Here is a 15,624-nt window from a genome sequence, read left to right as displayed (position 1 = left end):
TTTGCCATCAACCTTTTTGCTGCCTACTCACTTGTGCTGTTTCTCACCCTTTGATACCTTCCCCAATGCACCACCTCAGAGCCTTACAGGGCACCCTGATCCTGGAAAGAGGCTAAATGTTTCTCATCCGATATTTTCCATCTTTGCCAAATCAATCATCCTTATTTTATGGAAAATGCTACCCAAGTTTTGCCCGGCACTATCAGCAACATCAATTAACACTATTTATAAAATGTATGTTTTACTTCAGGTTTAATTTTGTGAAAATGAAATAGGCAAAAATTTCAAACCTTTCTCTAGTTGTAACAATAAAAAAGAAAATGATATATCTCTTGCTCACACAAACACACATACACACTTCCACACACAAAATAATTCAACGGACGGGAGTAAGAAGACAGACATCACACTAGGAATTTAGCCCCTCCCTCACTGTCTACCTTTCATCATAAAAGAACTAGCTTCCTCTAAAATATGTTTTGTTCACAGAATGCTGGAAGAGGTCTGGTTTCCTTTTCACTCATCTGTCTTCCATATCAATAAAGCTTGGGTCACAGACTTTACATGGCCTGTTCTTTGTTTGGAAAACAACTCTAGCACACGAGGTATGGAGAGGAAAGAGGAGACCAGAAAACAGAGCCAGCTTCACTCTGAGTCAGAGACTGAGGAAAGGACTGTGGGAAAAAGAGCTGGCCCCCAGGGCCTTCCAATCCAACCACTCTTCCAAGCCTCTCCTTTATCCCACAGGAAGGAGGGGGCAGAGCCCTGTTGCCACCAGAGAAGATCAATCAGGATCCCTTTGGGCAGGGACAGCCACATCCCCTGGCCTACTCAAGAGAAAGGATAGATTTCAAAGGGGTAGATATGGCAAGTCATCAACCAATCAATCCACATGTTGCTTTTTTACAGGGAAAATAGCTTAATTTTTTTACTAAAAAAAATACCACATTTATCATATAAAACTCAGACAACACATAAAAGCACAAGGAAGAAGGAATGAGAAAACTCATCTGAAACAGACATAAAACTTCCTGAGAATCTACTATGTGCCCAGTATTGTGTATAGTACTGCTAGGAGTAATGAAGACACATAAAATGCTCTCGAGCAGTTTACAATCTGGTGGAACCCTGGTATTTGAAGCAGTCTCAAACAGGATGACAAAAGAGACCACGAGATTTCCATATTTAAGCCCTCAGGGTGTTTGTCCTGTCACAGAGAGTTGGCCAAACGCCAATGAAGAGAGGGCACTCTGGGCAGCTCCTCTTTCTCCTCTGAAGGAGGACAAAGACTTGTAAAGACCATGTTGCGGAGACAGGGCCCACCAGGCCCTCCCCCATCTACCTATTTTATTCTAATGACATTGAGAAACACTGAAGTACTGACTCTGAGTTCAGATAATGACCCTGCCACACATAGCAGTGTGACTTTAGACAAATCTGTTAAAAGTGTCTGATTATTTAAAACAAACCTAATAATGTCCACCTCACAGGACTGTTGTAACATGTATTAGCTCATTTAATCCTCATAACAACTCTGTGAGGTAGCTAGTTTATCATCACCATTCTAGGTATGAGGAAACAAAGGCCCAGAAAAATCTGTGTAACTGGCCCAAGGCTACATACATAGTAAGTGGTGGAGCCAGGATTTGAACTCAGGCAGCCAAGCCCCAGAGTACATACTCTGTAGTCTGTAGCAGTAGTTGGTCACTACTGCCTCTGCATTTTACTGAATTTAGTAAAAGTCCAATCATGCCATTCGAATCAGAGTCTGGTGAAGACAGGAGGAGTGAATTTTTAGAGCCTGGGGACATGGCACCAAAGAACAGGCTTAATAAAATTTTAAACAGTAATAATAACAATAACTGATGTGCTTATCAGGTGAAAGGCATTATACCAAGTAATGTGGGGGGCACACCTGTGTGTGTGTGTGTGTGTGTGTGTGTGTGTGTGTGTGTGCATGTAAATGATCTCATTTAATCCTCACAATAATTTGTCAGTTATGACTTACATCACTCTACAAATGTGGCAACTGGGGCCATGAGGGTTTCTGCAATTTCCTGAAGTCACAAAGCTAAAACATTACAATGCTCAAGTCAGGGTCGAGGTCTCTGTGACCAGATTCTCAACTCTTGGCATGAATTTGTTGAGTCAAAATGGTATGCAGGTACTGTGAAAATGAAAATAAATACAGAAAAGGGATGAAAAATCATAGATCACCTCCCCTACAGTGTGCAATAGTGACTGATAGTGAAACAGGACACCTGGGTGCTGATTCCAAGTCAGCCATTAATGAACCACATGGCAATGAGCAAATCACTCCGAGCCTGTGCTCTGGGTTTTCCATCTATCAAATGAGCAGGGTGTAATAGGTTTCTGATTCTCAATCCCTTGGTGATTATAAACCACTCTCATGAATTCAATGAACTCTCCCTCCAGAAAAATGCATACATGAACATAGGACATACATGTCTGCATTCAATTCAGCAGTGACATCATGTATTATGTATTAGTTGCTAGGCTTTCCCACTGAAATGTAATATCCATGAGGGCAAGGGACTTAGTCTTTCTCACATGCATATCCCCAGTTACCATGATAGTACCTGGCACATCATAAGCTTCCCCACGCTATCAGTTGAATTAATAAATGGATTAGGGCTACTGGTCTCCTTGAGGTCAGCCCATATTAACCCCAGGTTAAGAAAACTTGGATTAAAGTATATCCAAGGTCCTTTTTCGTTCTGAAAGATCTAAGGTTGATCACATGAAATAGCCAATACTCCACTGCTTCTGACCCAAAAATGGCAATTTCATGTGCATCAAGCTAATACGTTAATTTACAATTTCCCTGACTCACCTGGTAGTGACTCTGTGCATGTGCCCTTTGATACCTGGCGCTAATCTTTTAGTACTAATTGTGTTTATCTGTGACAGCTGTTACTCACCTTGCATTTACCACATGATGAAACCCAGGCAAGCAGATAATTGTGTAGTATTTCCTGCTTCTTGTAAATTGGCCATGAATGCAAGAAGAGCCCATTTCTGTTTAAAGTACAATTCAGTTGTAGTTTCTCCTTAAATTACATAATTTGAAATTTATCAGCACTTATATAATTCCAAATGCTTCCTTAATGAGGTAGCTACTAAATAAGTTAAGACTGGATTTAATATAAATAAGGCAGACTTCTGGAATAATTGTTCAAACAAGAAAACTGTTCAATCAGAAACTAAGCTTTTTAAAATATGTGCCAAGTATAAACTTCAGGTTGGTTAAAATGTAGTATAGCTATTCCATTCTGTGACTTCCGTATTTGATCATAAAACATTGTGTTTAGCATTTATTCAGCATTCCAGGTAACCTATAACATCCAGTATCCACTATTCAAGCATTGTGCACTGTGAATTTTTAAGTCTGTAGATACTTACTTGTAGAAGGCTTTTGACATGAAACATTTAAAAAAGATTGCTGAAACAAATATTATAGAATACACTTTTATGAGTTAACTTGATGCAGTTTAACTACTGTGACAATGTTTCTGAAATACGCTACGGAATATGTTGCCTAATTTAGTCTTGCTAACTATCTACTAATGGCAATGGCAATTTATTTGGATTTGTGAGAAAAACAAAATGACAATATATGGTAGTTCTGTGTGTACTAAGACCACTCCGGCCTCTTCTTAACCATAAAGATTTAACAAGCGGTGTTTCAATGAAACCTCAACCAGCCTCTAGCTAAGCTGCCTTTTTTCTTCTCTAAAGAATGTTTCCATTAAGATGGGTTGAGGTCCAGTCAGGTAGAATTAAGATTAAAAGAATAAACCAGGGGCTTCCCTGGTGGCGCAGTGGTTTTGAATCCTCCTGCCAATGCAAGGGACACAGGTTCGATCCCTGGCCCAGGAAGATCCCACATGCCATGGAGCAACTAAGCCCGTGCACCACAATTACTGAGCTTGCACTCTAGAGCCCGGGTGCCACAACTACTGAAGCCTGCGCGCCTAGAGCCCGTGCTCTGCAACAAGAGAAGCCACGACAATGAGAAGCCCGCACACCACAACAAAGAGTAGCCCCTGCTCGCTGCAACTAGAGGAAGCCCACACACAGCAACGAAGACCCAACACAGCCAAAAATAAAACACACAAATAAATAAATAAATTTATATATATAAAAAAAGAATAAACCAAAGAAATTTCCTGCCAAAAGGGCAAAAGCTAAGAGGAGTCGAGGGCATGGTAATGCCTGCCAAATACCAAGGGAACAGAAATAATGTGATAGGGATATTATAACGTTTAGCATGTATTCCCCTAAAGCATTCCTACTGTCTGTTATATTCATTAGGAAATCCAAAGTCGGGAAAAAACAAGTAAAAGGTTTTTTTTGTCTTACATTAATGGCTGCATTTTTTAAATATTTGACTTGCCCATTGCTAGTTGGAGGTGTCCAAAAAAATGATAGAATTGGATGAAAGAAATGAATATCTGAACCTTAATGTAATCCAAATTCCAGAATGGGGTGTGTGTGTGTGTGTGTGTGTATCGGAGGGGGTACTAAACTAAAAGCAACAAACATTGTAGGCAAAAAATTTAAAAATTAAATATATTGATTCTTCAATCGAACTAGTAAGTAGCAAATTTATCACTATTATGAAAAGGTACTAAATAAAAAGGAAACAGAAAAACAACGAGATTGGATCACCTAACCCAGAATTACCAAAAATTGTATCCTCCCTTATCATTCAGTCATAGGGAAGCAAACCTGAATCTATTTTCTAGAAAACGGATCTTATTGGCACACCACGTAACTCTTCATGGCTATCTCTTTCTAAAAACAATATTATCACCCTATAGACTTAAGCACTCATGTTCCAGAACTTTTAGAGGGAATTAAATTATCGAGGGGGGAAAAAAGATGTAAATCAGATCTACTTATAAACTATACTTGTAAAACAAACAAACAAACAAACAAAAAAACAGAGAGAAACTTGAAACTATTGGATACAATGAAGTTTGAGAATTCTTTGTTCATTTTAATTTATTAAATCTATATTTACCCCCTTTTATCCCTGATAAGGTAGTTGTCAAACCCAGTAAGGGTAAATGTAAGCATTATGTTCAGAGTGTAAAACTAAGGAAATGCCTTTCATAGTAGTGAGTAGAGTTCAGATTGTAAAATTATTAACTACTTTTATGGGTATGTGTTACCAAGTGTTTTGAAAACCAGTGGCCCAGAACTCCTTTCTAACCTCTATTCCTACTTTTCTCTGAACTCCTTAAGTCATCAAAAATTCTGGAAAAATACAATAAAATTTATTATTTTCTTTTTGAGCATATCAACATTAAAATAAGTTTAAAAATAAAAAGAAGAAGAAGTAAGAGGAGAAAGAGAAAACTAGGAAAGAAAAGATTTTTTTTTCCTTCCTGGAAAGGGCCACAAGAACCATGGAAGTTCTGCTTTTGTGAGGTCTTGTGTGAGAAAAGAAAGGGTGAGAAAATCCAGCATTTACAAAATCGGAAGCCAGAGCCAGAGCCCATCTGGGACAGTGATGTCCCTCCTCATTATCTTATCTTTCAGTCTGAAAGGAAGCAGAAACAAGGCCAGGGTCCCTCCCTAATCAGTACCCAGAAAACCAGATGTAAAGGAGAAAAGACACAATTACCCTGAAGGAAGATTTTTTAAAAGATATTGCATTGAGAGAAAGGTTACTTAACATTAAAAAAAAAAAAAAATGTCTCAGAAGTATCAAAGAAAACAAGGGAGAGAAAAGAGGGTACTAAAACATAAAAAGTAATCATCATAAGCAAAAAAGTAAAAATTAAGTATGCTTATTTCTCAGGTGAACAAATGTATAGTGAAATTACAAAGAGGTCCTGAATAAAAGGGGAAAGAATACACAGAAATAAAAAAAATAAAAACAAAAAGCACATTAAGTCTTTTCCTCACAGTCGGATGGGAAAAGCTATAAAGTGGAAAACTGTAAAGTCTTAAAACAACAAAACAATCTTCCACTTGAAATTGCAAAACTCCATGAGAGAGAGCATCTCAGGTTACACTAGAAGGAGACCTTCGCTGGTTGCCTGCAATTGTTCCAGGATCAGATTGCCAGAAGGATTCGCAGGAAAAGGTTGCTCCTTGCCCCCAGATCCTGATAATCAAGGTAAGCAATAACACACCTTTGTATTTGTCCAAAGAATGAGCAAAAGAGCCACTAACAGGAGCTCTCTGATTTACAGTGCATTAGAATCACTTAGGGAGCTGGTTAGGAATTCTGATTCCCATAATTTCTCACCAGGGATCGTTATCTGAGAATGAGACCCAGGGATCCACACTTCTAACTAGCATCTACGGTGATTCCAAAACACATGGCCCTTGAATCTCACCTTGAGAAGCACTGCATTAGACATTGCTATAGGAATCCCTCTGCCCATATGCTGTCTATGTAGGTTGTGTTGGTGAAACATAAGACATCTTGTAGGCTCCCTCATAAAAAGGGACTAGCACAAGTCTAGTTGCTCTCATATTTGGGTATGAGATGAAATTCAAGATATTTTCCAGCAACCTATAAAATTACGAGCAGGCCTTCTATTAAACCCAGAAATTTTGCTAAATTTATCAGACTACTGTCTTCATAGATACAAAGGCAGGCTGTGTTTGTAAGCCATTTTCAGATTATTTCTTAAGATTCTATAAAAACAACCTAAGTATATATTAAAGTACATTTTAGAGGGGAAATATATGCTACTTGCCCAGGTCACTAGATGGGGTTTTAAGTACAATTACTGACTTAATTTGAATGGAAATTTTTACAAATAGGATTTTAGAAGTTATCTCCAAATAATTAAGATCACAAAGAAAAAAAAATGGACAGTCCTGTATTTCATTTCTTATAATGCTCACTTTTCTAAAGTTTCTTACTGTTCAATGACACCAGACTTGGCTAGTAAAACACCCCTGCATCACAGTGGGTTGCCTACAAGTATTTATATTTGAGAGACTCTCAGTACATTATTGACTGCAAATCAAAACCCCCAGAAAGTCATCTTGCTTTACTGACTTCAAAGGAGCTTCGAATAGAATGTTCCTTTTCAAAAGGGGCCTCAGGAGTTACTTTGCTCCTCCAGCAGAGTTACGTTGTTTTATTTTGCCTCATACTAATCTTTTTTAAGGATCAAAAATGACTTTATTATCACTCTTCTATGTTTTTTCAATTGTGGAATCTTAACAGGGTTTTTTTGTTTTTGTTGAAGTATAGTTGATGAACGATATTATGTTAGTTTCAGGTGTACAACATAGTGATTCAACATTTAAATACATTAGGAAATGATCACCCCAGTAATTCAAATAACTATCTGTCTTCATACAAATTTATTGATATTACAGTATTATTGACCATATTCCTTATGCTGTATTTTATCAATACATCATTCTTCAGTACTCTATGATCCTTTGAGAACTCAATGATAGATATTTTCTATAAAATAAAATATAAAGCATTAGCAGATTAAAGTCTTTGTCTTTTATGACCACAGTGGCCTATCCAAGCATTTCAGTTTTAGTCTAATAGAAGGTGTGTTACTTTTTTTTTATGTGGTCGTTGGAGCCATGAATCACGTTAGTCCCTCTTGTGGGGGACTGAGGCTTCTATTTGTAAGTTAATTCTTAATGCTACACAAAATCACTCTTCTTGTCTTTTTTTCCATGTCAGAGTAACCGCAGCAACTGTTTGGCCTGGATATTCTGAGAGAGTCCTAATATTAAATATTTTTCTCCTATTGTCAGACTCTATATCATAATATCAAGCCACCCATGACAAATTTTTCTTTGGAAAATATAATTACAAATTCAACACATGCCTTTAAAATGACTGACTTAACTTGAGCATCTCAGAAGGACCCTCTGCACCACTTACCCCCTCTCCTACTCTTGATATCTGTTAGGATGGTGACTTGTTGAGGATGGCATTGATCTTAACCCTCAAGGCCTTTGGATGCTTTTGGTCCTGCTTCAGCAGGAGATAGACTTGTGGGGTTGACTGAATTTAGTTTTAAAGCTCTCTTATTTCTTGGACCTGTGTCTGCTGCTGCTCTCCTGGTAATTTTTCTAACTGCGACCTCATCTTGACCTCTAGTTTTCACTTATTCGCTTATCCTTCTTACTCAGTGACAATCTCCTGTTTTTGATCATCGGTTTCATCTATCCCCAGTACTCTGGCTCTTCTGGTCCAAGCTTTTAGTCTTAAATACCAACTATACCATCCTTATCTGTGACTCTGCCTAACTCTACCATCTGCTTTCAAATTCTCCTCCCAGGCCTTCTCATGCCCTCTCTTTCCAGCTCGACAATATCTATTCCCTTCCTCATAGCTCCTGTTCTAAACTTTAGTCTCCTCTTCCCTGCCACTTTCCCAGTATTTCCCAGATAAATTTCTGACCATTGAAGCTACTAGTAACAGAAGCAGAGGTCCCGTAAGGAACAAGGGTCCCACGAGGAATACATGTAAACCTGGGAGGAATACTGACATTGAACTTTGAGAGAAGTTAGAGTTCAACTTCCAAAAAAATGAAGGCTACACACATAGAGTTTTTTCATACACAAACCAGTTTAATTATTTTGATTTATTCTTTAGTAAAAAGAAATATCAAGTTAGTAAAAAAAAGAAAACAGTAAAATTAATTATTCACTGACTTGAGGGGTTTTTAAACCAATGTTTTACAGGCAATTCGATCAGAACAAGCAAACTTGTTTGTACATATAGCCCAGTCTCAAAAATACATAGATAGAATAACCAAGAGTCTAATATAAGGGCGTTTTGTTTTTTTTAAATAATTGTTTCTCTATTTTTTTAATATACCTTTATTTATTTATTTTTGGCTGCATTGGGTCTTCGGTGCAGCGTGCGGGCTTTCTCTAGCTGCGGTGAGCGGGGGCTACTCTTCGTTGTGGTGCATGGGCTTCTAATTGCGGTGGCTTCTCTTGTTACGGAGCACGGGCTCTAGGCTTGCGGGCTCCAGTAGTGGTGGCATGCAGGCTCAGTAGTTGTGGCTCGTGGGCTCTAGAGCGCAGGCTCAGTAGTTGTGGCGCACGGGCTTAGTTGCTCCGCAGCATGTGGGATCTTCCCGGACCAGGGCTCGAACCCGTATCCCCTGCATTGGCAGGCGGATTCTCAACCACTGCGCCACCAGGGAAGTCCAAGGGTCTTTTTTAAACTAGCAAATGTTAGGCAAAATTATCAGCCAGCAATAATAATACAGGTACTTTCCAACTTTTCTAATTATAAATGCATTCCTATGTGCATATCCTGCTTATTTTACTACTGTTTCATTCCCTAACAATATCTAGCCTTACCTGCAATTCATGCTAAAAATACTAATGCCAACCCCCATTACTTCACATACCACCATAGTTTTCTACAAGCCGTCTGACAAAACAAAAAGTGACTATTGAAGTAAGACGCATTACCAATGAGATAAACCAGTCATAACAATGAGGAAGCAAATTGCACTCAGAACAGATAAAAAGGAATCAATCACCTTGCCTAATTAGCAGTCTGCTGAATACACTGGTTTCATTTGAAATACATGCTTTTGGACTCGAGCTTTCTCTGAAGAGCTAGAACTATTTGGCCGGGGGCAGTTACAATATTAAGGTGGTAGTTGAAATCATGGGGTTTGATAATATTTAAAGAGACACACAATATGGGGCATTAAAAGAAGAATCCATGTTGGATTAGTAGGACATACATTTGGAACAGGCAGGGCCTTTAACATTCTTCATAAAATCTGGGCCAACCTTTGAAGTCAAAGGGTCTGTCTCTAGTGCACACACACACACCAATTACACCAACCACTTGAATTACTTATTCACATAAAAAAGTATGGCAGGTTTCCTCAAGACTGCGAGACCGTTGAGGAAAGAGGCAAAGTCAAGCCATCATAAATATGGGTGGAGTTAGGAGTAAGCTCTTCTTAAAATCCCTGTGGTGATCATGACTAAAATTTTTGAACAACATAAAAACCAAAAATAAATATTCTCGAATTTTATGGATCTTTTTATGTGCTCTGTTGGTACCACATATACACACACAAGACTATACAACTGTGTTCTTAGCTGTACATAGTTTTTTTTTAACATCTTTATTGGAGTATAATTGCTTTACGTTGTTGTGTTAGTTGCTGCTGTATAACAAAGTGAATCAGCTATAGGTATCCATATATCCCCATATCCCCTCCCTCTTGTGTCTCCCTCCTACCCTCCCTATCCCACCCCTCTAGGCCTTAGCCCTTAGTAAAATTGTAATGTGGTTAAAACACATCCCTGGTACTTTAGAAACATGGAACTAAAACTATTTGGAAGTCACTTAATCTAAAATATTAATTTTACAGATGAGGAAACTAAGAATCAGTAAGAGGAAAAAAATATCACATCAACTATACCTCAATTAAAGAAAAACACACAATATCTCAAATCTCTCACACAGACAATTGCTTCCTCAATCTCTGTGACATTTTCTTCTTCATGACAGGAAGTAGCTGTCTTTTGGGATTTTCCCCAGGGTGAAGGCCACATCTGCATGTGATTTGCATACGCTCCTCTAGCCTGGAGTGCTGGCTAATTTTAAAGTTCAGACTTGGTTTTCTAATGATAAGATGCCAAAAGTTGACATTTTTCTCACGAATGTAGCAGCATCTGCCATTTATTGAGCATTAAATGTGCCGGGCATTGTGCTAGGCATTTCATTCATATCCCCTCATTTCATCCTTACAAACAGTCTTGTATATTGGATAGTGTTACCCTGTTTTACAAGTGAGGACAATGAAGCTGAGAAAATAAATATTATGCCCTAGATATTTTACTGAGTACATAATAAAATCAAGATTGAAACCCAGGTCCATCTGATTACCAAGCATTTTCTGAGCTTCTTCCATCACTGGAACTCTATTACCAGGGCCCAGGGGAAATAGAGGGGAGACAGAGAGCCAAAGAAAGTCAGAGTAGTCACAAGCACTGCTCTAGGAGGAAACACTGTAGGAGCCAGTCTGGCACTGATGCACGGCCGGTTTTCACTGTCAGGAGAACAACAGGCAATGCTGTTCCAGCACTAATAAATATGCGCTTGATGGGAAAGAGTGGGGAGACACTGCAACAAAGACTGTCACGATAATCACCAGGTTCAATTTTACCAGAGTAGACTTCAGAGGCCTCCTCCATCAACCTGATGGGTGGAACAAAATAGCCTGCCACAAAGTTCTGGTGATCTTGGAAAAGAATAAACATCAACTTGGGATATTGCCTTAGTGAAATGATATATCCTGATTTGAGTATTAAATCTAGTCCAGCTTGGGTTTCTGTAACAAATTCTCAAACCCCACAAGATTAGGAAATGTATTCTGTAAGGCGTTAGGGACAGCTGGAGAGAAATATTTGGGGCTTGAGCAAGTTCTTTGATATGGCCTGACTTCCAGGAGCCATGAGAAATAGATTCCACCTTAATAAATACCAGGTGTCAATTTTACACGGACTCTGGAAAGTAATTAAGACTAGGCAGGATCAGATCCAAGGAGTTATTTTAGTTTCAGTAGGAGTTATGAATTTTAGTTTGCCAATATTCAAAAATATACCCTGGAATATGGCCAAGGAAAGAGTGGATGTTTGCCCTTCAGCCTTTCCACTGAAGTTCAAGAATCCAAATCCCTGTGAGAACAGCATGCCAGCTGTCATGCAAGGTTCTGTCACTCCCTGGCTTAAAACCCTTCAATAGTTACCCATGGCATTTAGAATAAAACCCAAACTCTTAAATGCAGATTTTATGACTCTCCCCTATTGCCTCCTCTTTATTTTTAGACATCCACTCATTCTATTGTCCAGTTATAGTCAATTTCTTTCTAAATTCTGTCCCTTCTCCAAGCCTTGGCTCATGCTACTCCCTCTTGCTGGAACATTCCCTGCTGCAATGGTCCCCTCCTCCCACAGTCTCTCTATTACCCACCCAGCCACTGCTGGTTGGCTGAGCCCCACTCATCCTTCACTCCAACATCACTTTCTCCGGGAGCTCTTCACTGACTCCCCACTTTCCTCTGTACTTATCGTAGTTCATTATAATTTCTTATTACATGGTTTCTTTGCCAGCTGGACTGTAAATTCTATGATGGAAAAGACATGTTGCCAACTAGCAAATATTTGTTGAGTGTCCACTCTCTGCTAGACATTGGAGATAGTGTGGTCCACTAGACGTATAAGATCCTATGTCTGCTTCACCCAGTGTTACAACCTAACATGAAGCAGATCCTTTTCCTCTCAGGTAAGATGTATTTATGATATAGGTTGCCTGTAGGACTATCATGGATCTTTTTATTCCCTGCATATATATGAGGCAGGACAACTTCTAGATGATGGAATCTTGCTCTCCTAGAAAGTGGAATCAGAGTGACCCAGAGGGTAGCCATTAGAGACTGCCTCCTGCCTGGGCTAAATCAGGAAGTGCCAATGGTGGCATACTTTGGAGGATCTTTGGAACACTGTGTGGCAAGCCCTATTCTAGAAACAAGAAAGATGCTGTCTTTGTCCTCCTAAAGCCAACATGTCTCAAAATACTCTGAGCAAGAATCCTGGTCATCTTGATTAATAATGAAATTATGAGCTAGCACTAACCCATCACAAAGTTACTTTGCTATATGAGAGCTAATTTATTTACAGAACTCCTGGTATGTGACATGCCAAGCAATTAATAAAATTACAAATAAAGCAGTCTGGGAATATCAACCATAGAAGGCTGCCACTTCCACCCAGAAAGTTTAAATTTTGCTGAAGATTCCCAATTTAGACTCCATCTCTCTGGTCTTTTAGCACCCAGACTAAAGTAGGCATTTCATTTAATTACTCAGATATATTGATATGTAAATTCAGGCCATCAGTGAGAATTAATTCAGATAATAAGTTAATCCCTCAGCATTCTGGACTTTGAAAGGTCTTTCTCTCCCTAGTATAATTTGTGCTGCTTTATCAATTCAGAAACTATTTCATTTGTCATAGATGTACTGAGATGAGGGAAGTTATTAGAATTTAGATTATTGACTCTTTAATTTTCTATTACAGTAAGTGCAATTCATATATGTAAGAATCTTCACCCACTGAGAAGATTATACCATTTTACATTTTTCCCTCAATCTAAGAACCACTTGTAAAATGGAAAAGGTTGGAAGAGAGGGAGAGATAGAAGCTGAAGAAAGAAAATTGTAAATTATTATATCACATGCTTGAGATGAGAATGAATGAGCCTACACTGGGGGTGGCTTGGACAGAGATGCCTCTTGGTCTTGAGTCCACTAGAGAGAAATGAATGATTTATTAAGAGAGGAATTTTGGACTTCTGAATATGTATATTAAATTTCTTTTCTTTCCCAAATCTTTTTAAAATTCCAATGTAAGAAAAAAGTATGGATGCTATTAAGTAGATATAAGTCTGGTTACTGACTGAGTAAAGCAGAGGAAGTGACAACTTAAGTATCTGCATGGGAGAAGCCCCCCCAAAGTGAGTCATTTCACTCAGCAGAAACCTTGAGGGGCTCTGAGGTAGGGCCACCAAGCATCAGGGCAGGCAAGGCTTTGGGGGAGACACCAGGTTGAAAACAGGGGGATTATTCAAAGTCTACACACTAAACAGAGGTATCTTTCAAACAGGCAATTATTAATCATAGGAGAAGCCAAAAGTTGTCTGAGAAAGAAACTTAGAATAGCAATGGTTATTATTTACATAACCATAACAATGTTGGCCTGCCTGTTTAACCAAAATGTGCTGCAGAACTCTAAGGGCAGGCTGATGAGAAGGGATGTTGGAATGTGGTGATGACAAGGGGGTGCTGGGAAGGATGAAATTTTTAACTATGACAACAGGAACTCAATAAATTATATCTAAAATGGATATATCAAGAAATATAGGAATATTATTTATAAATATGGAAGAAGCAGCAGGGGGAAAAACGTTCTAAGAGTTGAAAGTTGTTGCCTCTGGAGCATGGGCTAGAGTAGGGTAGGAAAAGGGACAGTTTTCAACAAGAAAACTTAGTTTTCTATGATTTCTTATATTCTCTGCATGTATTACTTGGATAAAAATTTTTTTTAATAAGAGAAGGTCCTTTGGGTTGCTGGGATATTATGATTATTAGCCTGGAAGAAACCTTGATTCCATAATTTTACATACCCAGGATGTTGTGATCTCCTTGGTATGTATATAGGAGAAACATAATCATGTCTGAATTGGTGCATCATTAAAGCCACTATAATTATTTACAGTAAAAAGAAGATAGCACAAAAATTTAGGCCACAAAATGTTATACTGTGATTCTTTTGTAAACCTCAACACAGTGCCCAAGGGTTCTTTCCAAGGACCATTTTGTGTCTTGTGAACTGCTATATTTCCAGTGCCTAGCACAGTGCCTGCTTAACATGGATCCCTTAGAAGTAGTTGTTGAAAAAAATGTACAGAGATTGCAGCAATGGTAGTTAATAAACCACTGTTGAATTAACTGGAGTGGGTGGGAGGGAAGAGAGGAAGGAAGTTCTAAGGAAGACAACTTGCAAAAGGCCAAATATAATTGGGAGCCACACCAAATTTTCTCCCATTTCTAAGGAATCAAAACCAGGGTGAAGTCAAGGTCAGACCACTAATAAAGGGAGATGAGTAAAATAAGTTCAAGGTGGTATATTTGTGAATTTCATTTGCTTGGTAAGCACTTTGTGTATGAAGGGGGTGGAGCTTATGAACTGAGAGGGCAATTCCATATCCCATATATGCCATCCAGGTTGATATTTTAAAATATGGAAAAATAGTATTCATCATTCAACTTGGATGGTTAAGAAAATGTGTAAAAGGCTATGTCATACACGACAAGTTCAAAATATAATTCCAATCAAGTTCCAATCAAGTTCAAAATATAATTTTGAAAAAGAAGAGAGGTCGTCTAAGTAGAAAAACAAATTTTATGTTTAAGATCATGTATTAGTTTGCTAGGGTTGCCATAACAAACTGTCAAAAATTGGTGGCTTAAACAACAGAAATTTATTGTCCCAGTTTTGGAGGCTTGAAGTCTGAGATCAAGGTCTTGGCAGGGCTGGTTCTTTCTGAGGACAGTGAGACTCTTCTAGGCCTCTCCCCTGGTTTCTGGTGGTTCCTTGGTTTGTAGATGCATCACCCTAATCTCTGTCTTCATATTCACATGGCATTCTTTCTATACTCACTATGTGAGTGTCTGTGTCCAAATTTACCCTTTTTATAAGGATACCAGTCATATTAAATTAGGGGCCCACTATACTCCAGTATGACCTGATATTAATTATATCTGCAACAGCCCTATTTCCAAATAAGGTCACATTCTGAGGTACTGGGGTTAGGACTCCAACATATGAATTTTGGGGGACACAATTCAATCTATAGTTTTTTCTAGTCTAGGTTTTCTAGAATAATAATCTTTTTTTCTCCCTACTACTTTGATTCTAAGTATAGCCTTTGTACATTTCATTATACCTCCCCAAGTCTACCTTGCAAAGAGGCAGACTACACAGAAGGGTGGATGGCTGGTTAAACAGATGTATCTGATTGTGACTGTTAGGCCGGAGCCAGCCCAGAAGATGGCA

At 38.6% G+C, this 15,624-nt stretch overlaps 1 protein-coding gene across 1 annotated transcript in view; it reads left to right on the top strand.

Annotated features, from left to right (window-relative positions):
• The first annotated feature begins 4,155 nt into the window (after positions 1 to 4,155).
• The window catches only part of ITGA1 (integrin subunit alpha 1), a 232,324-nt gene continuing 220,855 nt past the window's right edge, over positions 4,156 to 15,624 (top strand). The window contains exon 1 of the mRNA XM_082455867.1: positions 4,156 to 6,151. The gene's annotated coding sequence lies outside the window, so the exon portion shown is untranslated. The remainder of the gene's footprint in view (positions 6,152 to 15,624) is intronic.

The sequence above is a fragment of the Balaenoptera physalus genome, assembly GCF_965194825.1.
Source record: "Balaenoptera physalus genome assembly, chromosome: 3".
In the NCBI taxonomy this organism is placed as follows: Eukaryota; Metazoa; Chordata; class Mammalia; order Artiodactyla; family Balaenopteridae; genus Balaenoptera; species Balaenoptera physalus.
Note: the sequence above shows the minus strand (reverse complement) of the source record. Positions and strands in the feature narration are given on the sequence as shown.